Here is a 13774-nt window from a genome sequence, read left to right as displayed (position 1 = left end):
CTTGGTGATGATCTACTTTTTTATTAAGAGTAAGAGGAAATTCGGAGGTGATTAAATTATCTTACTTCATATTAATCTGTAATGTAGTTAGTTTTTTACTCAGCAATATTCAGAGAGTATTGATGTCTTAAACTTACATTCATTGTTGGTACAGTACTGAGTTCTGTCCATACATAAACATATTAAACGATTAAACATATGTATGTCTTTGAAAATGATTTATTGGTATTATTTGCCCACCTTCCTGCGATCAGTTGGATCATTTGTTATTTGGTTGTTTATAATAATAGCCATGACTCCTTTTACGATATTTTTTACATAGGCGTCACCACATATCAAGACCGATAGGCCACTCAAGGATAAGGGTTAAAGGACAATATAGTAATCGATAGTAATAGAAGGTTGGTAAATTTGTTAACTTGAGTGGAACGGCTCATCAGAAACTTGTTCACGTTGGACTTGAAGACAACCGTATTATAGACAGCTGGAAAGCAGGAAAAAGGAAGTCAATTCCACAGACGTGCAGTTCTAAGAAAGAAGCTTTGATCATGGAATCTATGTTCAGATTTAGGTAGAGATAAAGAGTGGGGAAAAATATTGATAATGTTTTCAGCTAGTCTAGTGTTTCTTGTGAAGGTTTGGCGAGGGGGGACCATAGATTGAAGCTCAGTCGAACACTTTCCATGAAAATAAGGATAAAGCAGAGACGAACTCAGAACATCTCTTCTGTGAGATAGAGGTTGCAGCGAAGTGAAAATCTCCCCCCAGGCCACGAAGTCTATTTTGAACCCTATCAAGGCAGGACAAGTCTTTTCTAGCAGCTCCTGCCCAGATGTGGCAACAGTATTCCATCCTTGGACGTATCTGGCTCTTATATAGATAGAGAATTGCATCAGCAGTGAGATATCTACTGGATCGATAGAAGGATCCAACCATTTTTCCAGCGGCCTTGCCAACAGATTTGATGTACGTATTCCATTTAAGATCAGGAGTAAAGGTCAAGCCCAGAAGCCTGTCAAAACTTGAGGCCTCCCCAAGACGAGAGCCATTCATTTTAATTGATGCCAGATAGGGGTCAGAACGTTGATGATGTAAAGATAGAAGCTTGGTTTTAGATGCATTAAATATAACCAGCCACTCCTTTCCCCATTGTACAACTATGCTTAACTGTTGTTGGTCTCAACTTAATGGATTAAATATGTTACAATCAGATTTTAAAATAACAATTATTCTTTAATAAGGGAGTCATGAGAAACTTACTTGGATTGATTTTACCATATGAATTACAACAAAACTCAATATAATTACATTAATCTCATGCGGCGACACAATATTGGGCAATCATATATGATGACAGTAACTAGATTGGCTTTCTAGATTTATTGCACGAATTTGAGTAAAGAAACATGTATAAATTGACGATTCCCATGTTCAGAAAAGATCAATTTCCTACACGTCTAGATTTTGTGGTATCATTTGCGTACTTTATTATGTATTTATTTTCCAAATTAAAGTCGAACTACAGGAACTATAGAGCATGTTTGTAAAATGCCGCGGCATAATAATCAGTTACCAAACGTTTTACTTGGTCTGATGCGTTTTTTTTTAAAATTTCCGCCACTCTTTCATTTCTTATTTTTTTAAATGAGTTTTTTTCTGTTGCTTTATTTTTTCACTTTACTGCACTTCACCATATGTCCTACCAATCCAATGACAGTTTTTATTAGAAAAATTACAATAAAAGTGAAATTTGATTTTGATCACGCTATAAAAGGCCTATTTTAGAGTTTCAGATTTCGTGGCATGTTAGATTATTTGTGTTGTACGCCAAAGATACTTTGTATATCTATTTAGTGTAAATATCAATATATGCTTTTGGCGGATATTATATATTACATATAAATGGAATTTAATTATTATTAAAAGTTAAATTTCCAATTAATACTGTTGATTCTCTCGTCTTAGATATATTATGGAGTGGGTTATCAATCCCCCTATCTCTCATTGTCTATGTCTTTCTTCATTTTAATCACTCTCTATATATGTGTGTAAATACATATATATATATATATATATATATATGTATATATATATGTATGTAAATGTATATATATATATATATATATATATATATAGATAGATAGATAGATAGATATTTGAATTAATACGGACGATAACCTACGACCAAATAGATTTTCATTAACCTTCTTAAAAAATAAGTCTGGTAGTGATTTTATTGCTTAGTTTAAGAATATTTTGATCTAATCGCTCATGACGATGATGATGTCTTTATGCATTATTTTATTAATCAAATTTCTATAACTCTAGAGCATGTTTATTTTTAAATTCCACACCCGATTCTTTGTGTTACTTCCAGGAAAATTTAATAAAATATCTATAGTCTCCATTTATGTTTAACCCTGCGGTTTTTTAATAAGTCAAATAGCTTTATAACATTATAAACGTACATATATATATATATATATATATATATATATATATATATATATATATATACATATATATATCGGGGGTACGTGTGTGTGCGTGAGTCCTGTGTGTGTGTGTGTGTGTTTTTGAAACTATATTATGTCTCCGTTTTTGAGATTACTGTGTCCAAATTCAGAAGTATGCAATAGAAATATAAATGAACAATCAACCTGGACTAAGAACTCAATTTCCGATATGAGTGACAGTTTTATGCCGGAGGCACAAAGTCTGGTGATCACTAGATTTTGTTCTTTGTCTATTCTCGGCAATAAATATTCATTTGATCAGCCATTGTTGAAAGTATTCGCCAAAGATAAAGATAGCGAGTCTCCAAGAAAATTGATTAAAAACAAAACGGATATGAGATGTCGGTCACTTTTACAATGTCATATATATATATATATATATATATATATATATATATATATATATATATATATATATATATATATATATATATGGGGTGCGTGTGTTCGTACACCTGTTGTAACCGCGTTATTCTCTCACTATTTTCTTTTATTTAGGCATCAATAACAACGCTATAATACTTTTTTCAGATAAGTTTAATTATTGCGTCTACTTGAAAAATCTGTTAAAATATAATCGAGTGTGAGAACTCCCTGACGATAGGTTAACGCAGTCTTAGTCCTATGACTCGGCGGTCTGAGTTCAAATTCTATCAGTCTTACAGCCTTCCAAGGCAGATGTTTCAAGTGTTTTTTTTTGTTTTTTGTTTTCAATGTAACTATCAGCTTTTATTACGTATTGGAGATACTGGAGCCAGCAGCACACAGTCATTGCTGAAAAAAAAATGTAAGGGAGGTAATTTATGAATATTAGAATAATAAAGATCCAAGGATAGACCCCTGAGGCACTCCCGCATTTGTATCATATTGTTTAGATATACCGCCGGTTAATAAATTCCTTAAACGTGTTTATAAAAAATGTGTGTGTGTGTGTTTGTGTGTGTGTGTGTGTGTAATCAGAATGTTTTGTATCCGTACTCACATAAGCACACCCATCTCTACATATGATGTCGTTTTGGACTCTGCGTGAATCTAAAATATACTTTCTTGGTCTTCAGGCTACGATCCAAGGGTATTATCTGTTCGGGCTTAACATGCTATAATAATATCGTGGGGTTTCCGTTCGTTCCCGGTGTCTATCCGATGGAATTATGTAACAGACTTCTACAAAAATACTGGAAAAACCGTAATAATCAAATATATTGTCACTACATTGACCTTATTACTAAGATAAATACATTTACAATTTAAACAAAAGAACTGCAATTATATTGCGGGGTATAACACTGTCACTTATAGCTGAACGTCCACACAATTCTCAACAGCAATATATTACATATCAAAGATGCCACTGTGCACCGCAAGTTAAATTGATGTGCTTTTTTTTTTTTTACACAGAGATCACCACTTATCAAGGCCCGGAAGCCACTCAGGGATAAGGGTTAAACTCCCTCTCTCTTCCTGAAACGAGACAAAACTTCCGTGTCATTCGATGAGGTTATTGCCTGTGTTACACAATACAACTCTGCTGAATACAACATGATTTTTTTTCAAATTCAGTTTTTACAAATTATTTTTAACACATCGAAAAATCAAATTTTGAACATCTTAGGTAGCGTGCCTTTTTATATCTTGTTTCACCATGTAGCTTACACAAATCTATTAACACTTATCCACGAGTAGCTTTAGTGACTTAGTAAGCGGTAACTTATTCCTAGACAAAAGATACACGAAGCAAAATATATCTTGAAATTGTATTACATTTTTTTTTGTTTTGAAACAAATCTGATGTCGCTTAGTCGGTGTTTTGGTTCTCGGTAATGTTTGTCAAATAGACAGCAGGATCAAAAGAAAAGAAAATGGGTTTAACATTTACAACGGCAAAGAATATAAAAAAATTAAAGCACAAACACATTATACTGTTTTTCTGTTTATAAAACAATAACCAGAATATATTCCCCTGTCATTTTCCACCCAAACGCAAATCTCATAATCAGTATGCGTAATTTAGTCTGCGACTCCCGACAGCAACGAAAAATAAGACAAGAAGCTGGCTTCTCAGATTGCAGTAAAGGAGTGGCCCTATTGGCAAATACTCGATGGACCAACTCTGCTACTACAAAAAACTCGGGAAACGTGCTGTGTCTGCGATTGATGTCTCCCATATGTATTGCATTCGCACAACAATACAAATCTCTTTTACGTCTTACGTTTGCTCTTCAGTTTTTTCCAGCCTCTTCAGTTTGAATGGCGGTTATGTAGCAAATATAATTGCAAGACTTGATGTGATCTTAATTCCTCCCAGATGCTGATGTGTTTTATTCTCTGCAAAATCTATCAACGTCACAAAGATAAAATTGGTCAAAAGTGTGTATATGCTATAATCTGAACTTATATATAAAATTAATGTTGTGTGTGTGTGTGTGAGAGAGAGATAGTTTGTTCTCTACAGACTACAGGAAATATACGATTAGGCAGATTTCTTTTTAGAGCGATATTTTTTTAGGCCGCTATTTTATGAAATATCACAAAAATTGCAGTGGGTGTTTTACAAGTTTTAATTAAATTTCTTATTGTGTATGTGACCTTCGATTAAAGTAAACTTCTTCACTGAATTCAATAAACAGCAAAATAACATCCGCTACACTATAGAACTACACAGACATATGTAGGCTTTCTACTCTTATCGCTTCTATTCTTGAACCGCAGGCAGTTTCTAAAATCTCCCTGCTCATTGCTTACTGAATTGTTGCTCCATCTATATATTTAATTGTAATGTGAACCAAATCTAACTCACTAATCTCGCACTTCATCATCTCCATATAACTCCTGTTTCTTATTCAATGTAAGTCCTAGCATATCAGGGCCTTGTATAGAGCAATTGAAGTATAAACTAGTATATATACACAAAAATAAACACACACCCTTCCATCTATCTATCTATCTATCTCTAGATATATATGTATATATATATGTATATATATATATATATGTGTGTGTGTGTGTATTAAAGATAATGCGTTGTATTGTCTTATCTGAATCCGATATCACTGTAAATATTGGCACGCGAACTGTTTTTATGATGACAAATGCAGTTGATGCCAGATGAGTCATAATATATCCTACAACTTGGAGGAAATGGAGTGAAGACTATGAGATAGAATTATTCAGAATTAAAATCGACCGAATATAATAAAGTAGAATTAAATTATAAGGATGAGAATAAGATGAAATAGAATTGTACTGAAAGATATAGAGAATATAAAAATGAATGACCTGAAATATAAAATGAAACAAGTCAGAATATAATCCGAAAGAATGGATAAGGATTGTAAAAGACTTACAAGAATATAATTAGATGAAATGTAATAAATACAGCAAAAATTGCAATTTCATAGATAGTGATTTTTCCGAGAACGTTTCTCTCTGTTGAACACATTGTCGCGGTACTAATTACTTGTTGAAGTTAAACGTTGCCGTCTTCAATGCCATTGTTTACTATGCGATTGATTATCAATGATGTCATAATTTCCTCAATTTTCTGTTGACAATAATTTAAGTTCCATTGTTTAATAATGATCGCGTAAAATGCCAAACTAGTCGAAAAATAGATTGAATAACAGAAGTGAATACTGCGATATATTACAATGGTATATAAAATATTTGCAACATTAGCTTATTTAAACTTCCAAGAAAATACTTACGGGTAATATATTTTACAAACCAATAAATATTTAAAATAATAAAAGACTTAGACTTTTAGTTTCGTAGAACAATGATATTTAGAGTAAAACCAAAAAGAAAAATAAGTTTATTTCTCTCTTTTTTTTTTTTTTCATTTTTCTTAAACTTTTTCTTCTAGGGGGTGGGACATCCAACCAGATGTCTGACATTTACCCCTATTTTAGTGAGTCCAACCAAGAGATCTTTTCAGGATTCTAGCCGTACCTTTCAGTGCAATCGTTTGTATTTCACTTGCACTTGGTTCACCGGGTATGATTGCTATGTACGTTTTGAAGTTCTTTTTCATATGCCCAGTTGCTCCTATATCTTTATACGAACGTGTGTAACTAACAGAGTAACGGGATTATTGTATATTCGCGTAAACAGACGATTCAATTAGTCAGTCAAAGGAGGACGTTATGTTGGGAACTGATGATACTAGCTTGAAGGGACGCGTTCGTAGCAGGATATAGGAACCAAAAGAGAAATGATTGCAAAATCTGAGGGCAGCGTGATATGAAAGTTACGTTGTCTGATGTTTCTTCTTGAGGGAGATATCTTTATTCGCAACATCATACAGAAACACAAATGAACAATGAAAACATATATATTCCTTTTTGTCTGGGCAATGCAGAAAAGATATTTATATACGTTTAAGAACGGTGTTCGTCCTTTTTAAATGAGTGGTTCATGTGAAGAGTTCTAATACATTTGATAATTACATTGGCTTGCTTATCAATGTTAATGACTTGGCCACTCATACGATTGCAACCAATCCCGCATTGGCAAATGAAATCATCGGTATATATCAACATACTAGTCGATACGGTTTAAAGTATATATAACCATTAATATTATATATATATATATATATATATATATATATATATATATAGATAGATAGATATAGATATAGATATATAGATATATATGATTATATGTATACACCTGCCTAGATACTATGTTATACAGAATAGACATGAGAGATCGATATTTTCTGCCGTAAGGATTAGCTATTCTGATAGAATACAAATTTGATTTAAATGCAAAACTAAACTAATTGGAAAATAGGAAATACGGATAGAAACATACACACGATGTAAAAAAATGTAAAGATCCATGGAAAAAGGGGGATAAAACGAAATGGAAATTTTTGCAGCGTCAAAACAGACCCATTATTTCCTATAATAAACATCCTCAATATTTTTTCATAAAATAAATTCCTAATTTCCGTGGAAAATTCGAATATTTAAAATACACTTAATACATCTATTTATAGGCATTAAGATAGCAGACAACTTTCACAAATCCCGAGAATTTTGTCATTTTTGTGTTCTTTTACAGCTAAAATAAAAATAGTACTTAGTTTAAGATTTTATGTATATTTTTTTATTAGCATTATAAATAATAATCTTTCCTTACCACTTTAATTTGGATGAACAAAGTAGTATAATCCACAGTGGCTGTTTAATACCCTACAAACACCTAATAATAAATTATTTTAATTTTAATCTGGGATTATAGAAATACCAAATCAATTTGTTAACGGATATAAAATGATGGATAGTTGTATATGATGCAGGATGTATGACTTAAAAAAAACATGAATATTGTTCTCATTTATTTAAACAGAATTTATCGAAAATCAATGCTTTATTACGAATAACAAGTGCAATCAAATAATCCATTGCGATTATATGAATAAAAATGATCATCGATTTAAATAATATAATCAATCAAGTAGATGCTTGCAATAAAACTATTGATTTTTTAATGTATTCCATTATAAATATATAAAGACCAATAAGACAGAAGATAATATATACATACATACCTATATGTATAGTAACACCCCCACACACATATATGCATATACACACATATATAAACATATATATGTGTGTGTATGTGTGTGTGTGCTTTTATGTATGATGTGAAATGATGTGTGTGCTAGAGAGAAAGACATTCATATCGACTCATATCTTTCTTTTAGAGAGCGGTGTTTATGCTTGAATACGAATAAGGCTCTATCTGAGACTTCACGAACAATTATTTTAAGAAACATATATTGATACATCACTTTAGTAAATTGCATTTGATAGTTTGTACAATTCTTTTACAAAAATAAATGCTGATGAACAAAACTAAACATGAATGTATTCTGAAATCTAAAAAAATAGTCATGTATATGAGGCATTCAAGTCTTTTTTTCTCTGTTTGTATCCTATATATATATATATATATATATATATATATATATATATATATATATATATAAGCACTGGTTTAAATGAATATGTTTTTTTAGGTAAATGATGTGTTGGTTGCACTAATTTTTATTCACCTAGATGTGTCCTTACGCCGATTATTCATCCTGTCCGATGTATAGCACATTTCAATTTGAACTAAACATCATTCAGTTAATCCACAGTTTTCTGTAGTCTTCTACAGAAAGTTGTGGATAAACTGAATGGTGTTTAGTTCAAAAGGAAATGTGTCATACATCGGACAGGATAAATAATCGGAATAAGGGCACATCTAGTTGAATAAATGAATCGTAAAAATTAAAATTCTTACGTGTTTCAAAGATATTTGGGAGGTGTTTGTTCTGGAACACTAAAATTTATGAAGTCATTTTAACTGGAAAACAACAAAACTGAACATTAATGTTCAACAAACATTGTATGTTATTATACTGTATGTTTAGCTATCGTTTGTGTGTATCTTGAGGAAGTTATTGTGTAAGCTCATATAACAGTTTTATTCTCGATCTAATGTATATATTAAAGATATGTTGTCAAGGTTGATGGAGGAATGTCACACCCATTGCAGTAAATAATCTACAACCTAGTGCATTTCGCTACGTATATCCTAACCTAGATACGTTTTAAGATGAGGACTACTGCAAAATATATGCCGACGTAACTAAGAGCACTTGTTCTTTACTGGACAGACTTGGTAATGTAATAAGCGAATCACATCTTAATGCTTCGCATTGACAAATTTTACGACTAAAAGATGGAGTGATATTGTCAGTACTTAATAGCTGCTTTGTAACAGATCCAATTTTGGTTGTCTTCATAATAGTAATAATGCTATTAAACACATATTTCTCTGACCTTGGATTTCTATTTGTTCAACGAAAAGAAGATCTAAGTAAGAGAACGAAGTGCAGAAGATATACACGATTTGATCAGTCATCTTTAATAAATTTAAAACAATCCTTTTATCTTTAATTGGTAAATTATAAAAAAAAAATCATTCTACCCGTTAAATACCCGGATTGAATTGTATAAAATCAATAAATTATTTTTTTATCTGACATATATTATTATAAGACTGTTACAGTAATGGCTGAATTAACAATTCGTGTATGTCTGTTCCTTCTTTTCTTACATGGTAGCTACCACTTATCAAGGCCCGGAAGCCACTTGGGGATAAGGTTATTGCGTTTACAGTAATCAATGGGGTAATGTCGTAGTAATCGTTAGTAATGGAGATTTGTTAAAGTGTCTTTCTTAAGGGGGAAGTTTATCAGGAATTTCTTTATATTGGACTTAAAAACATCCAAGTTGTAGTCAGGTGGGAAAACAGGCAAACGGAAGAAAGTTCCACGGGCGTGCACTTCTAAGAAATAAGCTTAGTTCGTGGAATCTACGTTTTGATTAAGACAGAACTAAAGAGTTGGGAAAATTATTGACAGTGGTTTCAGCTTGACAGGTGTTTTTTGGTAAAAGTATCTCGAGTACATTACCCAGAGCTTAAACCAGAATCTTCATCCCTTAATGGACAGAATCAATAAAGACAATTAAAAATATGTAAGCCTTTCTGGCGTTAGTTTGATGTAACATTGGTTCGGTTTTTTTTATTACGTAAATTAAAACAAACATATATATCATTGTAAACCTTTGATGTATTATTTCGTTTGAAATATAATAGTTTCTGTTTCCTTACTAATGTAAGAAATATAATTATACGTATTTTAATTCATTACGTTCGCCAATTGCATTTTCGTATTCTTAAGTTTGAATTACGTCAATTTAAGTCTGCATTACTTAAATTTGAAATGGAGATCATTTCTCTCTGAATTAATAGGTTTTAAATAGAATACATATTATTGATGAGTTTTTAACATAATCTATATATATATATATATATATATATATATATATGTATATATAAAAGTGAACGTGTCTGTCTGTAGGTCTATGTGTCTATGTGCATTTCCCTACGCAATAACTCTGTAAATTTAAGCCTACAGACTCGAAATTTGATATACAGGATAGTGAGATTTCGAAAAATTTTGTAACTCGTTTGCTCCTAGGAATTTCGCTATTAAGAGGTCAAAGTCCAACGATTTTACCTTTGAGAAGTCTACAAACTCCTCCGCCAATTTTGGGTTTAAACACTTGAAATATTAAATATAGATTCCTTGGACATGGATGTTACTTAATAACTTGATTGGAGCCCAAAAGAAAAATGTTAAGGTGGCATATTGGGGGTCAAAGTTAAAAAAAATTACCTCTGCGGTCTCTACCAAATTACAAATGTTGGATATTTTACATAAAGGGTATTCAGAGATAGGGTAATATTTTAATTGGTTTGGGTCGAAAATTTGAACTACCAATATATTAATGTATGTATGTGTGTTTGCATGTCTGCCTAAAACTTTCAACAGAGGCGCCGGATTTTCATAAGATCAGTATCGTTTTGAAGCCTTTCCTTTCAGGCGACGAAGAATTGGCTAAAAAAATAACTTCGTCATCCTCAAATTAGCACTTTTAAACAGGGAGGGGTAGCTTTTTTCGCCGATATTGTCGAAAGTCATCCCCTATTTTCGATCGTATACCCTTTATTTACACATACGTCAGCTTTGGACATGGTCATGACAGCGAAGACGTCACGTTTTCCCCCATTATTTTCCTCGTTCGCGGTACGGGTTCGAGCCTGCCTTCCTACTACCACTTTTTTTTTTTTTGCTCTATATACACCTCTAAAACCGGGGCAACGCCGGGCTGAAATGCTAGTTCAGAATATAGTTTGTGAATTTCAATTATTGAGATCGGTATTAAATTTCATTTGAAATAGCATTTTCATTCATCTCTCCTGCTAAGTTATAACTATCTGTTTTGTCAGTTTATAAATTATAATATATAAACAGGATGTATAAGGAGATTTCCGGTAAAGTGGAAATAACATTTCCATTGGTCGTTATTATTAAATTGAACATCTCATCCAATCACAGTCTAGTAAGTGTTATGTTTGGAATAGAAAATTAATACATATCCTCGCTTTATTTATTGCAACATTCAACTGTGTGTGTTACATATGATTCATATAGCATTGTCTACGATTTGCCATGTCTATATTTACAATTGACCCTCGCCGGTTTCTGGGTTATTTGGAAGACTTCACTACGTGTCACTGGATTCAAAAACGTACGGAATGATTGGACGTATGTAAAAATGTCTTCCGCTTGTTTAACTTCGTTGATTTTATTCCTATCTTAAATAAGAGTAATTATATTGAAACCATTTTATGGTGGTCGTCATGTTTGAAATCAAAGGCTGCCTTTGTTTACTCAATATAAGGTAAATAGTCAATGGCGCAGCGTTATTCGTACGTCGATTAAACGATTTTAAAGTACAAAAATTGATGAAACGATTTTTAAGAACAAAAATTGACAAGGAAATATTATATTTTAAGTGAACTTGCAAGCGGAGGGGCCAACACTTAACAAGTACGCTTTCAGCATATGGCAGAACACTACGTATTTCTCTTTGGCGCAAATATAATGTATGGGAGACTGTGTCTCTAAAATCGCAAAGATTTTAGGGTCCTGACGCTGAACAAATGGTATGTGTATGTTTATGAATCCCTTGTATCTATTATAATGCAGAAACTCAGTAAATCGAGCGTTGTCTTCGAAATAATCATTGCCTATATGTTTTAAAACGCATGGAAATACATGATAGTATATGTGCTCGTTTGGAATAAATTTTGTTCGAAAAAGCTTGTTTTCTTTTTTTCTAATGAACGTTAATGAAAAAATATCTCATAAAGTAACCCATTATGCACAAACTATTGATCACTTGCTGTTTTTTTTTCTAAAAATCACAGATTAAAACCAATCAAGCACGTTTCCCGAAAAAAAAAACACAAAAAATCGAGAGATACGATATATGTGGTTCCATGATAATGAGAAAGCATTTGTTCCCTTTATTCGACTGTGCATCTCTTAAAGTACAAACAGGTGTGCTGAGCGATATGGCCCTAGATGTAACAGCTGTACTTCAGCTTAATAAGTACCTGGTTTTTATTGTAGGTACAAGATTAGACCAGGAGAAACTAATTTTATAGATCTAATGAATGACCCTAGCATTATTCCCGGAACCTTTTGAATAGAATTTTATTTAGAATGAAATTCAGTTCCACAAACTTTTGTAAATAAGAAGCGTTCTTAGCCGTAACACACTTTGTTGGAAGACTACGCTACGTTTTACCTAACACCTTGGCGAGAAGAAATATAACTTACTTTGAATACTTTCTAAAGTTGCAGCAAAAAGAAAAAGTCCACTATTTAATTACTATAGTGCATTTCGTTATTTTGTTTTAGTGTTTTTGATATTTCTACTATGACCTAAATTTGCACTATTGGTTTTTTTTTATTATTCCGCTATGCACTTAATCGTGCATTTTTTTTCACAGCACGACCTGTAATATTAACTAATAATTAATATCATACTTCATAACTTACATTTATCGAAGACAAATGTAGACAGAACTCAGAAAAGAAGGTCAGCAACTTATATCGCATACTGTGCGAGGCTGGCATGTTAATTGCTTGCAGTTCGTCGGAACAATCACCGTTTAAGTACTTGTAGAACATGCAGAGATATGCTACATTGCGTCGATGGGACAGAGGCTGAAGCTTGCATGACAGTTCCTGAACTACAAGGTTGGCGACTCTCTTTTGAACCTTGTCTAGGAGTGAGAGACTAGTAGCAGATGCACCGGCCCAAATATGACAATAATACTCCTTGCATGGGCGAGTGATGGCCTTATAGAGGTACAGTATATTTTCAGTAAGTAGATTTCTAGCACGGTAAAAAGAAGCTACCTTTTTCGCATCGGTCTTGGCAATGCTGTCAATATTATTGTTCCAACTCATGTTTCCTGTGAACGTTATGCCGGGGAGTGTAAAAGATGTGCTTTCAGATAAATAGCTTTTGGCAATTGCTCTTGGTGGTAGAGAAGGTTTCTTGTAGTTATTGAAGGAAACTAGTTTAGTCTTGGCAGCATTGAATATGACCATCCATTTTGGTCCCCATTCCACTACAGATCCTCTAGTGCTTCTGCCATTACTTTAGACATGTGTTCATTTGTTTTCCTGTCGTGTCTAGTATAGAACGCGGTGTTATCACCATATATACCCATCTCACAGACAATTTTGTCAGGGAGGTAATTTATGAATATTAGGAATAATAAAGATCCAAGGATAGACCCCTGAGGCACTCCCGCATTTATATCATATT

This window comes from Euprymna scolopes, chromosome 8 (assembly GCF_053919585.1).
Source record: "Euprymna scolopes isolate OS-2025 chromosome 8, ASM5391958v1, whole genome shotgun sequence".
Classification (NCBI taxonomy): domain Eukaryota; kingdom Metazoa; phylum Mollusca; class Cephalopoda; order Sepiida; family Sepiolidae; genus Euprymna; species Euprymna scolopes.
The sequence above is the reverse complement of the archived record's forward strand: the minus strand, read 5'-3'. Positions refer to the sequence as shown.